Source organism: Haliaeetus albicilla, chromosome 14, assembly GCF_947461875.1.
Source record: "Haliaeetus albicilla chromosome 14, bHalAlb1.1, whole genome shotgun sequence".
Taxonomy (NCBI): Eukaryota; Metazoa; Chordata; class Aves; order Accipitriformes; family Accipitridae; genus Haliaeetus; species Haliaeetus albicilla.
Window position 1 is genome coordinate 8,062,504 of NC_091496.1, and position 23,021 is coordinate 8,085,524.

Consider the following 23,021-nt stretch of genomic DNA (forward strand, 5'->3'; position numbering starts at 1 on the left):
GAAGATGCCATAAACATCCTTGAATAAATAAATGTCTTATGGCTCATGCTGCACCTGATGAGTGGGTTCCAGGATCTCTGCCTAGAAGAACATCTTTGCATTCACAGAACTACATTCATAGTTGATTCCTCCACAACTTCCACTGCCAACTAAGGTCAAGGGCCTGAAGTTGTAAATGAAGGCAGCCTGGGAAAAGCCAGTGCAGAAAGTAGGCTCCCATCCTTGGGAGACTTGATATGCTGCATTTGCAAGTGCTTCATCCTTACTTATTTTCATAACACATCACTCCCTTGGAGATGCCCATTATCCAACTCAACAAAAATGTACCAAGAGTAAAGCAAGGAAGAAACTACTATTGATTTCAGTAAGGCAGAGGGGACAGAAAAAGAGTGAGTACTGGTCATGTTTCGCAGATGGAAGAATGAGGGATAAAGAAAATCAAAGACACAGAAAATCTCCCATTGGGGATGGAGCCCACTTCTGCTACATACCAATCTAGCATCTAGGATTATATGTCTCTCAGTTGTACTTCAAAATCCCCAGAGCAGATGCACTCTGCGCTGAACATCATCAGATAAAGTAATGGGGTAGTCCTGGGAGAAGACCTCTCCTGCTCTTGAATGCTCCCTTTCTCTCCGGGTAAATGTGGTGGGAGGGCCTCACCGGGTATGACAGAGGGTGGGTGCTATCTGAGGACACCTCTGGCCAGGTCAGACCATGCTCCTGGGAGATGAGCAGTGAAGGTGTGACATCTCCTGACAGAGGTGAAAACTGAGCCTTGCTCCCTCCTTTCTTAGGAGAGCACAACAGTGTTAGACAAGAGGGGAGATTTTTTCACCTCTGTAAGATTTCTCTTTAAATAATCCCTGTTTAATTTTTGAAGGGAAGGTTGCAGATAACCACTTATATAGCAAATTTCAGGGCATAAACTTCTTGTCTGCTGCATTATCTCTTGGCTAGCTGCAGGTGATCACACTGTGGGGACCATCCAGCATTCCTACTGGCTCTTACGAGCCATGTGTTTTGATAACCTGGAGCCAAACACTGAAAAATACTAGGAACGCATAGGTGGGATTTCTGATGTCCGAACATGACTCTGGAAGTGTTGACTTCAGGCGGTTCCCCACTCAGCCTGCTCATAGTTTCTGTTCTGATTTTTCCCAGTCTCCCCTCACACAACATAAGAGAGTCTCAGTACTCAAAGCAGCATCACTTTCCACTCAAGACAGCTAAGTCCTTTCTCAGATCTGAGTCTCAGCCACAAGACCATTTATTCTGGGAATATACAGAGAAAATGTAATAGCTTTCTGTACAAATTGTTGGACAGTGACTTCAGGAGTCAAGCTACAAGCTTTGTATAGGGAAGGAACAGGAAGGAACATCCTTTCTCTGATATTAGGGTTTCTTTCATTTGGATAGCGTTTCCCAGAGTTTTATGACACTGATTTATCAGTGACGTCTCTGTAGTCAGTGGCTGGTAAGCCTTTAGAGCACTGCAATGCCACTCCAAAACCATGGATATTCCCCCTAAAGCCATTGAGAGTCATCTGGAACACCCAGTGTGCAATGTCAAGGTGGAGTGTATGAAAACTGGCTCACTGGAGAGCTTATCTGTGGCAATCCTGACTAGAAACTCCCCTGAAAAATGCAGCCAACAGAGAGTTTTCCATTACCCATAGATAGAAAGAAATACAGGAGTTGAACCTTCCCAACCACTTTGCAGAGATCTGGTACGAGCTGCGTATTTCCTATACCTCCAAAACTTGTTCACCCCTCCGTTAATGAAATGCTGGCTACTATTAGTCTACTATTAGTAGTCTACTAATATAGTAGTCTACTATTGTTCTATGAACTCTTTGTGCACTTAACTCCTGGTGGGTTCATGTGGACATCTACCTACAGGGATCTCTCAAGGTTGGTCTATAAATGACATTACAGAGAGAGGAGTGTGTGTCCTCCAAAGTTTGGGGTAAATGACAAGGAGTGACGTAACATGACTGCCGCTATCGGCTTTCTCAAAGCCTCGCCATGTGACCTTGGAGAGGGTGCCTTTTTGTGCTGATCTCCACCTGTAAAATACAGATAATAACTCTTCCTGTACTGTACATCATAGAGTTGTTGTGATGCTTAATTAAAGCATTTAGAAAGTCTTTCAGGAGCGGCAGTCTATAAATGCTAAACGAGGCTGTTAGTCTTCTTCTCCCATGGTTACCGTCAATTGTTTTATTGATCTAGTCAATTATAGACTCAGGAAAAGAGTTATTTATTACAGTGAGAACTTAGAGTTGAAATATTTCTTTTCTCCTCACTAGACTCAAAACTTGCTCCCACAGATGTTTTTAATCATCAAAAATATTGATTTAAGGCTACAAAAAGGGGCAGGAAAATACTGGGTATCATTCCCTACTAAATAAAAGCCTTTTTTCTGATCTTTCCATAACAACTGACATGCTCAGTTTATTGGCATCTATTAAGATTTTCATATGAAAGCACTTGAACAGAAAAAATATCTCTGCTCTTCAATTACAGTTGGATGAAAAATTAGTTGATAACCATAGGAGGCTTCCCACTATTACACAAGGCTTTAAATCAGATTATTAATGTCCTGCAAGCTGATGGTACATAAAAACCTCAAATTATTTCACTGGGAGTTTTGCATGCAAAGAAATTGCAAAATCAGTCCTCAGTATTCAAATACTTTTAGGACAAGTGAATTGATGCCAGTGTAAAGAAATGGTTAATAGCAAAAGATAATTTAGCTACAAGCACTGTTACATTTTTTTTTCTCATTACTATGAACGTGTATTCATGCTAAAAATCCAAAACATGTTGTACGAGTTCTATGCAAAAGCAGCATCTCTAGGATGTCAATGTATCTTGGCAGCCCAATTATTACTTATAGAGTACCTGAGAATCCTACGTGCACACATTATTCAAAGAACTATTTTTAATTAGTTCACAAGTTAGGCAGCAGTTGATAAGATAACATTTAACATTTCAGAGAAAGCTGAGCAATAAACAGGTGCTTTGTTACTGCACTCCCTTCTTTTTCAATTACAGGGAGAATAACATTTTTACAAGGAATCAAACAAAGGTTAATTTGCAATTAGAGCTTTATGATGGGAAAAGGCTCTGTTGGTGAGTCCTATGGCTCACAAGTCCATCACTGAGACACAAAAAGGAAAGGGAGGTCAAAAAATACTCCACAGACGTGTTCTGATGCTTGTCCATCGGTTGGCAGTTCCCAGCTCAAATTAGGTCCTATTAATGAGGCGCTAAACATGCACATCAGAGGTGGACTCTGGAGAGTGAAGATGAAAATTTACCTACATAAAATAGAGATTAGGAGAAAAAGTGTTATCATCCCTTGACAGGAATGGGAAACTAGGAGATTAGGTGGGTTGCCAAAAATTGCAGCAGAAATAGGAAGAGAACTCCTATCGCTTAGCTCCTAGCTTGCTGTCTTATTATAAGATAAATCCTGATTTTACGTTCTTTCTTCTATGGTCCTACATAAATCACTGTGGGCTAGGTGAGGGTCTGAATTCACAGGACGGCAGTTAATCTGCAGAAGTGGTCCATGGCCACTTACAGTGATGCACTGGAGGGAATGGAGAGCAGGGGAGAGCCTATATTCAGGTATCTGCTGGAGACCAGCTCTTGTCTGTCTGTACCTGTAGTAGCCCTACCATTGCCTGCGTGGCATCTTAAGAGCTCTGTGCATTTTTTTTGGGTGCTGAAGCAATACTTGGGTAACTTCAGCGAAATAACACTGCAGTAATGACTAATGCCCAGTCATTCCTGAAAACAAGACGTGTGCAGGAGACAGAGGGAGATTCTCCTTAGAAAGGAAAAGTCTAAAATACAATAAGGCATAGAAAAGACCCAGGAATCATTCGTAATGAGGTCCTGCGGTCTACAGTGTCCTTGGCTGACACAAGCCGCCCTTCCCTGATCATTATGATAGGAGGACACCTCATTCACTGTCAGTGCACTAATGAAAGGTGATCTTTAACCCTCCTTAGAAGGGAAAATCCTCCTTGTTCCTCCTGACAGGCAGGACACACATCCTACTGCTGCTAGCATCATGCCTGGAGATGGGCCTTATGGGTATGTTTAATGTGCAGGATACTGCTATGGTTAATGAGTCCGGTAACAGTCTTTTCTCCGATAACAGAAATCTGTATGCGAGATGGTAGAGCAGGTGTATTTGAGACTGTGGGTATGTTCTGCCACCCAGGGTTGGAACAAGGATCACAACTCTAATCAGCCACCAATTTCCTTATTCTAAAATAAAAACTGAATAGATATGTAAGACTTCCTTGCTATTCAACTGCATTTTCTGAACAGAGATTTAGTTATAAATGCAAGGCATACATTTACCTTCAGTGCAGCACAGGCAAATTTGGACACCGATTTTGTTTTCTTTTCCTAACCAGCTCTTGAAATGGCTGGACGAGAATGATTAGCAGAGGTTGGCAAATGCCAGGTATGGCCACACAGTGGCAAGCAAAGCAATTATTCAGCATGAGGGTATACAGCCTTAGCAATGGGAAGCTTCTGCCATAAAAAAGGAGTGTGCAAGTGCTCCAGATACCTTGGCTCAATTGTTTATGAATATTTCTGCATACCCTAGGTCATTGATATTCATCGTAAATCAGGAAAAAGTATTACATGAAAAATAAAAATTAAAATTTGTATATGCCATCTGACTTTTAAGCCTGTAATAATCCTTTGGATTTTACTGTTAAGCTTCTTCTAGCAACCACAAAGCTAAATTGTGCTTTAAAATGAAATCTGGCAGCTGACTTCCAGTATAACTGGACTCCAGGAGCTAAGGATCTAAAAACAATTCCAATGACATAAGGTTCATTCTAAAATTATTCTAAAATTATGGGAGTTGGCAACTGCAGTCTGATAAACTGGCACTTTCCAAGTCCGAAGCAGAAGGTGGGGAGAAAAAAAAAGGAAAAACCCATCTGCGCCCAGGTTGGAGCTAACATCCACCTACCTCTTCCTCGCACCCTTGTTCACCTGGAGAAGAGTACCCAGGCAAAGTAGGACATTTTATTGTCCATGCATGCTTATTCTTCTCCCTCCTGAACCCCAGACTTGGGTTTTGCCTAGGAGTTTAAAAAAGGTAGGAAAATAACTGCTGCTTCGATGTGTACTCCAGGAGCTGAGTAGATACGCTCAGCCTTGTGGCCGCGTGACAAATTACCGAGCATCTCCTGAGCGACTGCGTGCGTATTGGAAATTGGCATGCACTTCCCGAGGTAACGACCAACGATGGAGCAGAGTTAAGCTAAGGCATCATTCAGCGCTCCCGAGAAGTGTGCACCATCCCAGAAGATGGTCCCAAAAGAGGGACCATCATGGTCTCGGCTGAAGTGGGGCAACTTCTCTTCAGCTGCCCTAAGTCAATGCCGTTTCCACAGCCTCCCTTGCTATCCGACTGGTGCTTTCACTTGAGCCCATGGCGGGTTGCAAACTTCATGATGACATTTGGAGAAGTAGCCCTGGAGGAGCCCGAAGCAAATCACGGAGCGGCCCAAACACTGGGTGCTTGTTGGCGGGAGGCAGGGCCAGCCCTTGCCGTGACCGATGGCCCCGGTTCTGGGCACTCCCAAAGGGTCACCGCCACGCAACACCTTACATCAACCTGTCTTCCTTCACATTTAAAACTTCCCGTGATTAATGGTGCTGAAAGCCTGATAAATGAGAATCAGCTGAGTTGTGCATACAGATATCTGGACAGATTAAATAATTAATCAGCCTGTAATTAATAAAGTCAGATACTGGCTTTTTCTGAACTTTCCCTCCTCCTCTCCTCATACAGGCTTTCAAAAGGTTTGTGACAAAAATAACTACAGACACCAGCAGCTAATCCTGCTTTGTGGGGGAGGGGGACCCTGCTGCTTTGTTAATGTGGCAAAATCTGCGCATACATTTGAGAAGTAATGAGATCTCCAGGGCAAAGTATGACATCTGCTCCAGAACTTCTAAAATACAGGTTAATTTACACCAGCCAAACCTCTTTGAAGCCAGGCGGTTTGATTTTTACTTGTAGACTTAATGTAGTAGCGTCTGACAAGCATCCAGCCCTCAAAGGCCTTGCCATTACTTAGCTCCCGGTAAACGAGTCTATCAAAGCACTTTATAAATAATACAACCAAATAATCCATTGGCAGAGAAGCAGCTGAGTCCTTGGGCATCATCATGCGAGTGGTCACTTGCCCCAGAGGTGGCCATGCCTACAGGGATGGACCAAGAGCCCCCATCGGCATTATTTCCACTATGATCATCAAGAAACTCAAGCACGTGAGGACTAAATAAGAAATGACATAAGGAGGATCTAATAGAGCTGGGAATTAAAAGAAAAGGTAAAACTGGAAGTTGGAATTGTCTTCCTTCAGGGTAGACCAGGCTACTTATTCCCCTTACTTACCTGGTCAAACATTGTATTTCCCTTTCCTTCTTTTTTTAAAAAAAGAAAAAGGAAAATAGCCAACGTATTACAACAAAATTATCAGAGTAGTTAAAATACTTTTGATACATTTAGAAGGCAGATTGAGCTAGAAAATTTGCATCAGCAGGGATTATTTGTGGTGGGCTATTGGTTCAAGTGCTCTAAAGAAATGCTTCTAAGTCTGTTCCTGGTGGTGCCTTCACCCCTTTGCACCTTCTTGTCAGAGTATACTCGTTTGGGACCCTGCAGTTCAGGTTTTCGTGGGACTAGAAATGGTCCTTAGGTGAAACACAACGGAGGCCAAATGGTAGGCTAGAAGCTGTCTATCACGAGTTCAGACACCTGCAACCCAGCAGAACTTTTCCTTTTTGTTAAACCAATTTGTCTAAAGTAGTTTATCCTTGGGAAGGTTAAGAGACGACTCGATTACAACCTATTAGCACTTCCATGAGGAGATTTCGTACAGGACTCAGCTCTTCAAGCTGAAGTAAAATTCATAATGAGCTCTAAGGGACAACAACTGAGGCTGAGCAAATTTGGACTGCAAATAAGCGTCTCAGCTTTTTCCTCATTTCATTTTGTTGGTTTCTTGTTGTTGTTTAAGAAGAATGGTTACTGATACGTAAAACAACTGAGTAGGGGATATAGCAGCTTCCTGACCAACTGCAGACCTCCAAGCAACTCTTTCTAAAAATATATGCCACTGCCTGTTCAAAAGTTATGGACTTGATACAGAAATTATTGGATGATTTTCTAATGCAGAAGACTAAAGGCTCATAATGTTTTCTGGCCTTTAAAAGCCATGAATTTACAAATTTGAATGAGATAAAGCAATTGAAAAACACAGGCCACTAGGACAAACAGAGAATGTCAGGTCCAGATATGTCTTAGACAAATCAATTTAGTTCCCATTGTCTGAAAAGCCCTTCCAACAAATTATTTAATGAGATTATTCTAAATCTTTTTGACAAAAGTCAGTCTCAAATCTGATTTCAGAGATTACCTGCTGTAATAATCCAGACATAATTCCTAAAATGCACTTAGGAATGCTGGGTCTAGTATAGGACATATCTAGGCTACAGAAGAGCTTGTATAGGACAAATCTGTGCTACAGAAGAGCTACTGATACCCCAAAAGGATCTGCTCACTGGGAGTCTCTGGGGAAAGGTGCTGTCTATTTTGCACACTTGCCAAACACAAATGAGATTTTTTTTTTAAAAAAAAGAGAGCAAAATTAATGGAGCAATATGGACACTATCAAGAATGCAGCAGGAAGTAATCAAGTACAAGATCACGTTGCTTGTGTGACTGTTGCCATGACATTCAAAAAGCACTTACTATTATCATAGACTATGAATATTCTGTCGGCTGATTGATAGTCTGTGGCTTTTTTTCCTTGTAAGCAAATGCAATGACAATATTAAGCAATTACTGATAATGTCACCCAGCTGCTTTCCTACTGCCTGGGTGACGGGATTTCTGAACTGCAGAAATAACAACAGATTTGTTAAAGTGTGGAGCGTTCCCCTCTGCTCGCTGGCATTGCATTTGACCAGCGACAGCACAGCAGAAGGTTTCATTATAGTAAATGAAAGAAACACATCCTCAGTAAACTTTACTATGGGAAGTACCATGGGGCTTATTTAGCTCTGATTAGATCAATGAGACTCTCTAAACACAGCAATTAAAAATACAATTGGTAACAATGTAGCCTGCGTTAAGGCATCTGCACGCCTGAGGAGTTTATACAGGAATAAACTTGCTAAAGTACATTTCCTGATTAGTCAATAATCAATATGCAAGGTACTTGGTAGATTCATGTGGAACAATGTTGAGGGCCAAATTTCGCTTAATTAAGTGTCATGCTAGCAAGCTGACAGGAGCCATTGTGTTGGGCTTAATTTATGGGTGATTTACCAAATCGTGTCCATCTTTTCCCTTTATCATCCAGCAAGGACTATACATCCCAGCATGCAATGCCTTACCACGAGCCAAGCAGAAGTTTGGGCTTGGATCAAAGACTGAACGTTGGCTCCTGCTGTTGTTGGGTGTGATGGAGCCACTGGAAGCATAACGGGAATGTCTGCAACCAATCTTGGTGTGGGACTTGGGGTTGCTCTTTGGCCACAAGCTAGACCTGCATCTGATGGTCAGCACTAATATCAACACCTCATGTAACTACTTACAGCACCGAGGAGTTGGAAGATACCTCTGTTATTTCATGCTTGAAAAAAGAGGGAGTTTTAGCTGCACTTCCGTGCCAGCTTTTTGTTACTTGTCCTGGAAAAGAGAAATCCAGGTCACACTTCAGAGAGGCAAAAAGGCCATCTCCTCCCATCGCTTATGCTGCTCCCTCCTTGCACGTGTAAGGTTCGCAAGGCGTGAGAAGATCGGGTCCAGAGTGTACAGTGTCTCAGTCAGCCCTGAGAAGCACAGTACCTATGGCTTGCAGTAGAGATTTAATGAAGTCAAAGCAGATACGGCAAGTTACACAAGCTAAAGATTTAGCCCTAAATTCATAGGGGTTTGTTAGAGTCGCTCTAAAACCCTATAAAATGTAACAGAGATGAATATTCTGCTCATGGGGTTTTAAAGTGTTTTACGGCAGGGCTTTTATTTTATATTAATTTTTATAGGATGGTTAAAATAAACCTGTAGCAATAGTAGCATTTTCTGCTAAATTTTACAACACTTTGCCAATAAAAATCGGCATGCGGATATGCGTGGAGAGAAAAATATTGGAGGCTGGCAAATTAGGAAAGATGTGAAAGCTTTCACAAGAATAAAAGATAGCAACTTACCAGTAGGGTAAATCTCCATGCCATGTAGAATATAGTTTAGATTGTAGTGTTTTGAATCCCAAACCACACATGAATGAAAAGCCTGATGCTATATTGCAAAATAATAAAGATTTAAAGGCAGATCTTGTCAGAAGGATGTGTTCAAGAAGTAGCAGATATCTCTATGCCCTGGAGATTGTGTCCACATTTTCACACCACTCTCTAAGAAATTATTGGCCAATTTCTGGAAGAGGGCAATGGCAACGGTCATGGTTTAGAAAATGTGACCAGTGAAGAAAGGTTAAATGAGGTAGGTTTCTGTGGTCCAGAAAAGAGAAGCCCGAGGGACTGTGAAACAGTTTGTCATAAAAAGGTGGTAGATAGGGCTGGCGTTAATTGCAAGAGAAGAACAATCTGGCTGACACTGCAGAGAGAAATGAAGTGGGCATCAGGAAACCCTCTTTAACCATAAAACCAGTTAAGCACTGGGAGAGGAGCTGGTTACCTGGAGGTGAAATCTCCCATGCTGGAATTATTGAGAACAGTTTGGACAAATTCCAACTGTGAACAGTGCAAATGTGCCTATTTTGTCTCTCAGCCTGAGTGCCTTCCAGCCCTAATTTTTTAATAAATTTTGCTATATACTAGGAGAGTTTGTCATATGCTATTTCCCGAGCAGTTTACAAACAACCATAGCTTCAGAATATTCTTTTGAAAGGTGAGTAGGTGGGCAGGTATTACAACTTCAATTTAGAAAACTGGGGGAGATAAAAACAGAGATTTAAGTACTTTCCCTAAGGCCAGGGAAGCAACAAGCATGTCAGGAGAGGTTCAACTACAAGTATTTCTGAATCCAGCAATCCTCAGGAGCTCACACCTATCCTTCCTTCTCAGAGTACCTATCTTTCAGGGCTTGCTTTTCGTCTGGCTCTATTTTCATGCAGTTGCCTGGCAGCTTCCTTGTTTTTTCCTCCTAAGCACTTTGCTAGTGACCACATTAATAATTGCATACCTTGACTTCGTAGCTGCCTTATTACAGATGAATACAGCTGCTAACCAGCCTTCAAACCCTATTATCAAAGCTTTGCTGAGCTGCATAAAGCAGAGGAGCAACCCATGCTTTTGCCCCAGTGGGCAAAAGGCTGCCACTGATGACACCACCAAACCTTTGGTACCAAGAACCTCAGACCATGACCTGGCTGGGACTGGAGAAGAGGTTACCTTCTTGCCTGGAAGATGGTCTGGCCAGCACATGGCCAGAGTGATGCTCGTTGCTTGCCTGACCTGTTCCCTTAAACAAATCCCCAGAAAAAAACCCCTCCTGGCCAGCACAGAATACCAGTTTCAAATGAGAATAAACAATCTTTAGGACTTAATCAACTTTCATATGGCATTGGGATAAGGTGAGGGCTGTTGCTTTGTGAGTTTTTGGTGAAGGAGGTTGCTTGCTCTGAGCACACCACAAATATATTTAAAGATGAGAGCCCTGCCCACCAAAGCAGCAAGCACAACAGTGGCATCACTTCAGATTGACAGCCATTGCTTTTTTTCTTTATTCCCCTCATTGTTTTTACGATTCATTTATAAGGCATCCATGGCCTTGGGGGACTAGGAACAATCATATTAAGAATGATACAGATGTAATTCAATACTTTTCACCCATTCCTCAGTGACTCTTACTTGCTTATTCACCAAAATATCCTTCCACTTTCTTCTGCTTTTCTACGTAAGATATGGAATGTACTCATGTTGCGCTAGGTATTAATTAATCTCTCATAATCAGCTGGCTAGAAGATCCTATTATTACCATTAGAGTCAAGCCAGAAAATCCTTATGTCTTGTGCCTGAGGATTAATACCAAACCATGGCTGACTCCTCTATGGAATTACCCCTTGTATTTGCGTTAATACCAGCGGAGATCTTCCCGAGCAGACTACCACTGTGCACACCGGCAATCACAGCTAATTTGTACATATGCTTCCACTGGACAGAAGCCATGCAATTAAGAGGACGCCCTCAAGGCATTAACATTTCTCATCTTGCAGTAAGTGCAGTGGGAGAACGCAGCAGAAGTTTATAGGGTGTTATCCATGGGAGTGTGTTATCAACAGGATTTCTATGAATCTGCGAGGACGATTCAGAGCTGGGCAGGGAGCCAACACAAAGAGGTTTCTGAGGCCACAGTGGAAATCTCCTAAGTCCCTGTTTGCTGGAAGAAGAAGATGAGGCAGCAAGGAACACTGATGATGCTGGACTGGAAAACATCTACTTCCCTACTGGCCTGTTCCCTCTGGGACCTGGACACCAGGACCTTTCCCGCCCTCTTCAGGGTGTTTGCAACCCTTCATTTTCCTTCTAGTCCCAGCAAAAGGCTCATCTGTGAAGTCCTGACTACAGAAAGGGTATCAAGGTCTTCCCCTCTCCTGGAGAGGAGCCAAGGACACCATTGTGTGTGCCCTCAATACCAAACCAAAGGACCTGCAAGCTCTTGCATGTCTGCCTTTCCTCAGGGACAAGACCTCGCCATGCTAGGTCCTTTCCATCAGAGATCTGCTGGGGTGCACAGAGCCTGTGGGTGAGTTTCCTTGGGCAATCACAGAGCCCCTGGCCCTGGGGAATCCACCAACTGAGTGCTCTGGGATGCTACTGAAACCTTGATGTAGATTTGGAGAAAGTCTGAGGTTAACATGTTTTGACCAAGACATCTTGGAAGCAAGCAATCTGGAAAAGATTTGACAGGAAAATTTTAAGCCAAATTTCCACCCTGTGTGGCTCTTAGAGACTCAGTGAATCCCATTACTCTCTGGCAGAAGGATCTTGGCATCATGGTCCATCCCAAGCTGTGCCCAGACGGTCCATCTCTAGGACCACCTGGGAATGGTAGATGTCTTTGCCTTTGCAAGTCTGGCATCAGCAGGACTGTGTCTATCCTCTTTATCAACATATTATAGGGAAGAAAGCACTTGATCCTGCTCCCTTCTTCCTCTCTCACTCCTACACTTAGAAAAACACAAAACATATGGAATAAATTAATTCAAAATACTGCACTTCCAGCTGCACTGATTGTGAGAGGATAACATTCACCACCCCCCCCCCCCCAGTGCATTTGTCCCCAGGTGCTAAAATGATGTATACTGAGGCTTCAGTGCTGCTGGCTAATTTAGGAGTGTTGTCATCATCATAAAAGGAAGAAAATCGATTCAAATCAAAAGCCCACAAACAAACTATGACCTTATTCAAATCAGAAAAAAAACCCAATCCCAATCTCTGGTAGGATGTCAGAGAAGCCGAGAAGCCAACGCAAGATGCACAGTATTGATTACTGTGTAATAATGATTTCCCTTCAGCCCACAGACTCCACCATATACTTCATTCTGCATTCCAGAGCACGTCTCTGAGCATCGCTGGGGCTGGGAAGTAACACACACCAGACACTGCTGGGGGTTGCAGGTTAAGTACTGCACTTAGATTTTATGGAGCAGAAGAGTAGATAAATTCTGTCAAATGAATGTAAATGCTCAGCATTAATTTTTTCTTCTGGGAGTCTTTAACTATTTCCTTAGGTTTTTGGAAATATTTCTAAGATTTCTCATTTTCACAAATCACTATGCATCTCTCCTTGGTTCTGAGTTTCAGTTTGGTTTGATTTTGGTTTTGTTTGTTGATATCAGTGCAAATATTTCTGATTCTTTGCTAGAAATTTCCATGGCTTGCCTACAAAGGCATCATCTCTGGTAAGAATTTACCAGTTAATCTCTAGAAGTGAAAGTTTTAAAGAATTCCTAATATTTGGTCCTTATTCTGCACTGTCTGGAGCACCCCATAGACAAAGGAGTAGCCACATTCCTGACTGAATACAAACTGGCACAGTTCCTTCAAGGTTGGTGGTATAACACAAGTTTGCATTGTTGAGTCTCTGCCCTGCATTTCATTCCCTTTGGGTTTGGTCTTTTCTCCACTGACACTAATTCTTTTGCAACATACGTAATAGGCAAAGTAGCTTTATTTCATCTCCCTGTTTGTACTGTGGGTGATATCTCCCAGGGAAGATTAATGGCTTAAGCTGATTTAATGGTGTACACACTTTTCACAGAAAAGAAAAAAAAAAAAAAAAAAAAAGAAACCATTTCTCTTTTTCTGTCCAGATTGAAAAATGTTATCTTTTCTTATTTTTTTCCTTTGGTATTTGCTGTTATCCAGCCTTTGCTGGCCTCCCAAACAACTTTACCATCTTTCTGTGCATCTGTGATGTTCCCATATTAACGTGAGTCATTCTCACAAAGAAGTCTAGGACTCAGTTGCATGTATGAGAAACTACAGCTTCTCTCTACTGAGTTTCAGGAGTTATGCCAGCAGAGACTCTGACCCTATGCAACGTAATCTCAGTAACCTGCTTGTTCTGCCACCTTTCCCTTTTCTTTTCGCTGTATCCAGAAGACATGCTGGCTCACTTGGTGAAAGAGGTTTGTGATGTCTGTGGGAGAGGTTTGAAACATTTGGCTGACGTTTCCCCTTGTGCTTCCTGAAGCACCAGAACACTGTTATCACCCATTTAAGAGGATCTTCAAAAAAACCTCAAACCCAGACATATGTGATAAAACAGTGGTCTAAGCAAAAAAATTTGTTTAGAACCTGAAAAGAGCTGGTTGGAGGTTAAAGAAATGCCAAAAAATCATTTTTGCTTAATGTTTTCTTCTTAATCTACCTGACAATCTACCTTAATAATAATATTGTGTTTACTAATTGGAAAACCTACATTCAACAAGAATGCAAATACCATCAGTAAATGTGCATGAGCGATTTAAAATAGAGCAACTACTGGCATATGCAGACACATATTTCTAAAGATGAGTTGCAACACATTGTAAAAGTCACACCCATTTTATAAAGCTTTCTAAACTACCCTATCAAATGAGGGCAAATGATCAGATGCAGCTTTTCATGTGGACGAAGATATTTATTCCGGGCAAAGATGGCATTTAGAGAGATGCAAATGGAAGGACACAAATTCACTCCCCACCCTCAGCATATGGCTTTGCCACAGTGCTGTATTTTTATTTGTGCATTCAAAAGCTGCCTGGCCTTTTCATACAGTCAGTTCAGCTCTGATCACATCTACTCCCACGACTGTCTGTTTTGTCAGTGTGGGTGACTCCGAAAAGGTGCAAAGAGGAATGATTAACTGCAGTCAATTTATCTTGAACTCTTAGAGGGAGTTAATAACACGAGGTTAAGTAAAAAATAGCCATATGACAATAGTCATATGCATGTTGGTATTGTACACGTGGAAACTGCATTGGGTGAACATCAGGGTGAAAAGTTAGAAAATGCCAAGCATAAGTGGATGTTTTATGATGCTATTATTAATTGCATGATCATATGCTCCCTTCACCCTAACCTCTGCCCTCATGGTTTCCTTCTTCCTTGTGTGGGGTGGAACTGTCTTAAAGATGAATCGGTGAAGGCGTCAGCTTTCTAAAGGGCTCTTTGGCATTCGTGGCAGACAGAAGGTGCGCAGGGAATGAGGCTGAGAAACACAGCAGAAGACAAAATAGTCTTTGGGTGAAGACAATCGGTGATGGCTGATTCATGTATCCCAAACTTTTACTAATGATCCCTGACCTAAGCTTTATTTTTGGGTTTGTGAGGGACACCCGTGGCGCGTGACTTGAAGAAAGCCTGGGCTTTGCCAGAGGCAAATGGTGAGGGGCACAATGAACACAGAAAACACAGTCTAATGTTAAGGATGCAGAAAAGTCAGAAATGGCCCAAAACTGGAGGAGACCTTTAACGATTCCTTCATGGCTCAATTCTGCAGCAGTTAAATGGAGACAAACCCAGAGTCTGATTGCAGGTTTTGATGAACTTTGATGCTGTTGCAATTAATGCTATAGGAAAAAATACATGAGAAAATGAATAATTCTGTTTTCGGGGCAGTATTCAGTAAATAAGACCTAGGGTTATTCACCGAGAAATGAGAATACAGAATAAGGAATAGCTGCTGATTATCTGATGTCCATCTTATGCACAAGATGAGAAGAAACCTGTGGAAAAACTGCGGGGCTGTCTAATTAAATGAGACAGTGCTGCAGGAATGTCCCTTGCTCTGGTATTTCCCAGCTTTGCATCTTGATGGTGTTCGCTCTTTACAAAGCAGCATTACACGTGTGCATTTTACAACCCACATCCAGCTGGGACATGGGGTCTGGGCTGAAGGAAATTTCCACGCCATGGACACAGGTCTTCCATCTTTGCCTCTCTACCCCTCACTCATCTTCTCCAGACCTCGTCTATTTAGTCCTGGTTGCCACTTCTCAAACTCCTTACTCCAATCCTAATCCTCTGCCCACATCCTCCCCTGTCTCCTAGACTGTTTATTCCAGCTTGGATTTTGTTTCCCCTGCACTTGTGCCTTGTTTTCCGTGCTGCTGTCAGCAGGGAACTCGGGGGTGCAACACAGGCTTCTTGCCCCACACGTTGGGAGTCACCAGTCTATTAGAGAGAGGAACAGAACCTGGCTTAAAGCTCAGATGAGCTGGCTTCAGCCTGGATGTTTCCCAGGCATCCCTACCCCAGTCCCGTCGGCACCCATAGACGTGCTACCCTACTACCAGCAAGGGTGGGAGGATGAACATTGAGGCACTGGTGCCATGGAGAGGTATCTGACATTATGAAGACACATTTAATCTCCCATCTCACCTGATCTCTCTCTAAAGACCACAATACATTAGGGGAGGGGTTGTGCCAGCCGCAATGAGGCTGAATATTGCCTCATTTGTACCATATATGTCTTGGGCCTGATCACAGAATATTTGCTGAAAAGATTAGTCCTCTAAGTAATTAGTCTTGCTGGAAAAGAATTTCAGTGGCACTGGATAATACTCTAATTCCCTCTATCCAAAATAATTTAATCTCTTCTAAATGAAATCCATTTTTCTAAAGAAAAGTGACTTCCACAGTATTATTCCAAACCTGGCCGTGGAGAGATCCAGCTTTAGATGAAGCAGTAATGATTTCACCTAACTTCGTCTTTCAGCTCCTAAGCTACTAGAATTAATTGAGCGTGTAATTAAGGAAGGGTTTTCTTACCAATATGATCATGCCTATAATTAAAATCTCACACAAATGTGCATGCGGAAGAATAGGGCAGGGCAGAGCAGGCAAGAGACCAAAGTGTCTGACAGGTTTACATCAAAGGACCTGAGCTCCTTCAGCTCTAAGCCAGAGGGAGGGGAGGAAGGGAAGACAGGACTGCCTGATAACTGACTTGATATATTGTTTTTGACCTCCTGTCTTCAAAGCCCCAAGTGGTTAAGTGCTGTCTACCCAAGAGATTGCTTCTACCTTTAATGTTACTTCAGCAGAGTCAAGCTTTGCAAGTGTTTGTGCTACCAAGCGCTGGATGAGCAGAAAAGTGATGATATCTGCATGTTTTCAGAGAGACTGGAATGGGTTTGGCTGCTGCTTTGGGCTGTGCCACATCAGCGCTGTGGCCCGGGGGACCCCACGACATGCCAGGAGAACCATCGCTTTCCTCTGCTTTTTGTTGCATGGGAGACCTGTGAACAAGATTTCATAAAAGAAGGAGTGGTGCATTTTTATTGCTGTTATTTATACTGCATTTGCTATTAAATCAGCCCTTAACAGCAGTGTTCAGCCTGTGATACATGACCCAAGTCAAAGGCTGTGCCTGGGGACGGCTGCATTTTGGGAGATTTTGCTGTTCTGCACATGGGGAGATGCTGGGTGCTAGGAACCCACAACACAGCACTTCCATAAAAGCTGAACTCCTGCACAAAAGGGACAAGGGCTTTCCCTAAAAAACCCAAATGGGGACCTGGAACTCGAACAGAAGAAGGGACTGACTCCCTTAGATGGTCTGCCATGTGTTGTGATACCCTGTGACTGTATTAGGGAGGGGAAAAAACCCTCCCTCATAGTATAACCAAGCTAAGGACCAAGGCACCAAGGAAAAACACAGGTGTGGATGGGTCTTGGATGAAAGAAGGCACCCTGAGCAGGAAAACTGCCCTCTCATTTGATTGATACCTGCTGTGCTCAGGGGAGTAGGACTTTGTATGATTATTGACATTATTATATGTTTATAAATTACATCAAAAAGAGACCTGTATCTGTCCTCAGGTCTCCTCTGAACTGGAACAACCTGCAAGGCCTGGGATTTTTGTCTTGCTGGTTGAATCTCAAATGGGGTCAGACTTTTGGGCTCTTAGATTTGGTGAGTTTATATTGCAATGTAGATAAAAGAGGAATGCGGTGAAAGCTAAAGTACATTAGGTGTGCATTCTCAGGAAGAAAGTCCACATTCCCAGCTGTACACATATTTTTAAATTCATCTAAACCCAGTAAAATATTATAAGGAAGAGCTGATCACTACTGAAGTGTGTGCTGAGGTGCTAGAGCTGTGCTGGTATGCACTGGTCATGGATCAGACATTTTGTACATGAAATATGCATTGTGCAAGTGCTTTATTGCATTCCATACAGTCCCAAACATTAAATGCACACAGTCCCTACCAATAACTGCCTTCAGAATGACCTAATACATCAGACAGCTGTGCAGGAGAGCTTTTTTCCTCCATAGATAACTACTACGCTGGCATTTTGGGACAACCATCATTTTTGTTTCATAATCATCCTCACAACTTTCTCATTTTTTCAGCTTTCCCATTTTTACAGCAGTTAAGACTTTATGACCTTCCCCAGTGGATACAACTTGTGATTCACAGCTAACAGTGGGCAGCACTGTCTGAGTTCTGCTTTTGAAAAGGATGGCCAATTGCCTCAACAACAGCTGCCCATTAAGCAAACTGCTTAATGAAATGACTAGAAAGATGGGTGCTCACCAGTGTATTTTCTCTGCACTTATTAAAAAAAACCCTGAAGCCTCTAACCCACACACTGATCTAGTGAGCTTTATGCTCTTAATGCTGTCATTGTCACTTTTCTTTGATTCCTCCAGTCCATGCCTTGTCCTACTGCATTTTAAAGCTTCTTCTTATTACCATTTTTTATTATGTTATTATTGTTATTATTAATTCCAATTTGGTATCATTTGTGCTCTTTACATAGCCCCCTCCAGTGCTCTTTTCGGTGAGGTCCCATGGGAACCAAGGGAAGGTCCTTGGATATTTCCAGACACACCAAGCTGCAGGAAGGTTTTGGGGACCTGAGATGTTCCTGGGCACCTCTGCTACAGCCTGGGCTTTGCGCAGGCTGAGCAAGACATGGAGAATCGAGGCCAGGTTGCAGGCTGGCATGAGCTGGGAGATGGTGTCTGGACAGTGGGAGGTGAGCAGGGCACTTCGGAGCAGTTCCTATTTCCATCCCCTGCGAAATGAGAGCTTTGGTCATCAAGGCATGCTGCGATCATCCCTTGCTCCAACACCACGGGGTGCCAAGCCTATTTGCACGTCCCAGCGATGTGGGTCCTGATGCTCAGCTGATTATGGCAGAGGGGGATCCCAACCAGGTGACCATACTGACTGTGAAAGGCAAAGCAATCGTAGCGTTGTGGTCAGCCTGGTCCATCTCAAGGGCTGTCTGATGGTCATCGTGGGAGCGCTCATCAAGAGCTGAGCCAGCTCAGCCTGGCATGCACCCAAGGGTGCCTCATGCTAGGATGGCGTAGCCTGGACTCAGTTGTGCTGCTGAAGATGCTGAGAAAGGACAGCATCACTCCATCATTGAATCATGGGTGAGATATCAGAATCTGCACTGCAATCCTTCTTCCTTAAAACACAGAAGCAAAATGCCCCCATTTCCCCTCAACCTTCAGTAGGGAATATTTGGGGACAGGGGTTTTCTTCTTATCATATATTTGGGCAGCACTAAGCGTATGAGTCCCTGTGCTGAACTCTGACCTCCTAGTGCTACTGCAGTGCAACTCTCATTAATGGTGCAGTGTCCAGCTCCTGCCCAGGATACGCAAGGATGCTTTCCTCCTCTACAGTAAATAACCCACCTCTGCTGCAACTGTGCGGGAGGGCAGGGCCCAGTCAGGCATGGCATCTCACTGCACTGGTACAAAGCACAGTCGGGGAGAAAAAATAACCTTTCAGTTTTATGTTCAGTGATATATTGTTTTTAAATCTGAGTGGGTTTAGGAAATGTTACAGAACAGAAAGGGCTCCGCTTTTCCAGAGGCATAATGTTATGGTAGAGTTATTCCAAAGACAAACTCTGCTCTGAGTTATGCCCCTACATCCTCTCTCCCAGGTACTTATAAAATTATGATTAACAGTAGCAGACATAGGACTTCATTATTTCTTGAATTGCCTTTCTTTTTAGCCGTCTACAAGCTCAGAGAATTACATATGGCCTCATTAACCTTTGTGTCAAACTGCTAATAAGGCAGGGAAGCAGGTACCCCCTAAGCTGCTCGGCAGACTGTGTGAGTGCCCCGTGGAAGGGCTCCTGAGGGAGCACTGGTGCTTCCCAGTCCACGCTATGGACTTCATGTGACCGTGGCAGCTTGTGGGTGATCACACGGGAACCCAAAGACTTGGGTGCTCACTGTCCATGTGAAATTATTCCAGCTGGGAGGTCTGAATCCCCCAAATGACTTTGGAAATCCCAGTTTCTAAGCATCATTAGCATCTGTATGTGTCTATCTCGATGGGATATTCAAAATGGGAGTTAAATACACAGTGGTATCGAAACAGGGGTCTGAGGCTCCAGAGGAGGAGTGTGCATGCTTTTGGGGGGACAGCTGCCCCCTTTTGCCATTTGGTCTTTTGCCATTGTTAAAAATACCAGGAATGGTTTCACAACACATGCAAAGAACTTACTCTGCATCTCGGCTTGTACAAGAGTGCTGTCAGGTGATTTTAAGATGTGTAGCTCTCTATACAGTGCAGAATCCTAACTTTAACTTCCACGGGACAGCTTGTGAGCTTAAAGTTAAGAATCTGTTCAGATGCAGCCTCACGCTATGATAGAAAATCTGCTTATGCAAACCTCTTTTCAGTTATCATCCAAGGGGGTTAAAGACTACAGCAATCCCATCCCATAAGTGTAACCCAGACTCCAGGCTTCCCTTTCTCCAGGCAATTTTCCCTTCCAATTTCCTCCCCGTGTGATCTCAAAGGGCAGCCGTCGCAGCCCTCTGCTGTTTAAGACTGACGGGGGATGTGGTACCTCCCAAGGTTTCTCTGCTTGGAGCTGCTGTGAACTTCTCTAAGTAAGGCACAAAGGACAACTTAACCATTCTTTTTGAGAGATCTAGCGGTCAAAACCTAAATTGCTTTGCAAGTAGAGCCAACAGAGTTTAATGAATAAACAGTAACACCATGGGAGTTTGCTAATCCCCAAAATCTATAATAAACAGATAAAGTTAATAAGATTCAATAAGAGACAACAGCCCCATTAACGTTTTAAGAGCACTATCTAAACATTACACACATTATTTACTGAGTTCCCTAGCTGAATTCTCTGTACACAGGAACACTCAAAATTCATTATCTTTGGATGCAAAGCTTAGTAAATTCAACGGTAATTAATCTCCATTTACCCTCCGTGTGTGTTTCTGAACAGATGAAAAGTTCATTGAAAAAGTTCTTTCAGCTGGTCTGAAAGAAAAGCAGCACTTTGATAAACAAAAAGGAGCCGAACACAGGCTTCTCAAAGGAAAATAGAGCAGCTAGCCAGTTCTGCGTGGTTCAAGCCAGGTGCTCATTGCAAATTCAGTAGCATGCACTGGCAAGTGTCAGCGGCAGAGAAACTGAAATTACTGAAATTCTTATGCCAGTGTAATTTGCTGAAGGCGATGCACTGAGGGTTAAGGCAAATTGTGCATGTGTTGAGGATTATAAAACAAATTAAAATGGAGGCTAACAAAAGGAGTGCAATATTTATGCATTTCTTCATTCTTTTTGCTCTGTGGTACTCAATCAACTTCACAGTCTCTTAAGGTGGCGTGGGGACATTGCTATTGTGTACATTCATTTGCTCTTAAAAAGGGGGCTCAGACATACTAGGCTACAGAATTCAAGTGATTCTGGTAATATTTATCAGTATCACCATTAACCCACCAAATATTTACAACTCACCATTACTTCTAGCCATGTGAGATTTAATCATCAACACTAAAAATGCAGTAAGTTTTCTGTTCAATGCGTTCCACTTATCTGCTTCAGTTTTGATATACCACCCCATTTTACCATGTATTCCTCCACTTCCCCTTTAATTCCTGCATTTGTGCATCCCAGTTGCACAAAAGTAGAAATGTATTAATCGCCCGTGACTTACTGCAGTGGAGTCCATTACATGGTGTAATGCACTTAACGCTTGATACCCAATTTACCTCAACAAACATTTTAAAGAATTTCTAAGTTGTTAAGCACCCCACTCTGTGATCACCCAGCATGGCCCACTAACCAAATGGGTTATCACTTTGTAGAATGGGAAAGAAGTGCCCTACGAAATATGCTTTTGGTTGTGTATGCCCAGCTCTCTGCTGGCAAGCCCTGCCATGGAGCTGGATGGAGAGATGAGGACATGTGCCCACATCTCTGCCCTGCACGCGATGTCCAGCGTCTCAGCTCCAGCCCTCCTGCACCATAAATTGGGCTTTTGAAGTCAAGATGTGTCCACTTGTCCCTCTGCCACCTCTGATGTGGGGTGGGAACCTCGGTGAGCAAAAGGGACCAAAGAGCTGACAGCAATCGTATTTTCGGTTGCTGCCACGAGATTCACTTAAGCCCACCTGCAGGGATTTGGACCTCATTTTAATTACAGAGACCTTTGCATGTTTGGCTATGAAAGGCAGATGCACATTGTCCTCACTCCTTGGTGACAGACTATGAGAGGTGCCAGAAAGAGATAGCCCTTACTCCTACCTACCCATGGAAAAAAACCTTTTTTTTTAAATTTTTTTGTCTAGATTTGAGCAGACTGAATATAGCTGCCTGGGACACTAAAGATAAAACCGAGTGTTAATTTGCATTTCACTGTAATGTGGAGACGTTTTCACACAGGTTAAAGTCTTAGAGCTCACAGATGCTCCAGGTAGCACTGCTGGACATGACCAGGAGCCCACCATCCTTCACGTCACCGTACAAACCAAAGGACAAGAAAACTTCCCACTAGCCTCCAACAGTTGCAGCCTAAGTGTAAAACAAGCGACAACAGATGGGATCAGACAGACGGGGGAGTAAAGGGGAAAAATGAGGCAATATTAGGGAGTGTGACAAGCAGGGGTCTCGGCACATCGGCAGCCTTGCTGTTGTCAAGTTTTTTTTTGTAGGCAATGCATATTAAGGTTGTATTTGGAGAGTTATAGTTTTTACACTCGGTTTTCTGGCAAGTGAGCAGGGAGCCGCTGCCAGCTACGAAGCATCTTGGAAATGAGATTAGTTTTCAGATTTATTCAAGTGATCTTCTCATTGTTTTTCCTCTGAAAGGTAAAGATGTAAGGGCCAAATCCTGATCTTTATTCCACAGAGCCTATTTCAATATCTCCATCATCTGCCATGGAGCTAGTCCAGATTAACAGCAACGTAACACCAACGTCAGGATCTGGATCTTCAAGAGAATCACATCAGTTTTACATCATTGCAATTGATGGTTTAAAATTGCATTGCTTTGGCTTGAGAAGCTTTCCCCATACACAAAGGAGACCAGAATCTATCCTCTTCTCTGATATTAGAGCAGATTGGCATCCAAAAGATCATGTCTATATTCCCAAGCAGATTCTTCTATAGAATCAATAAATAACATGATAGTGGTAACTGAGATTACACTTTATGAATGGCA

At 42.9% G+C, this 23,021-nt stretch overlaps 1 protein-coding gene across 2 annotated transcripts in view; it reads right to left on the reverse strand.

Annotated features, from left to right (window-relative positions):
• The window catches only part of FRMD4A (FERM domain containing 4A), a 383,693-nt gene that overhangs the window by 265,605 nt on the left and 95,067 nt on the right, over positions 1-23,021 (reverse strand). The window lies entirely within an intron of this gene.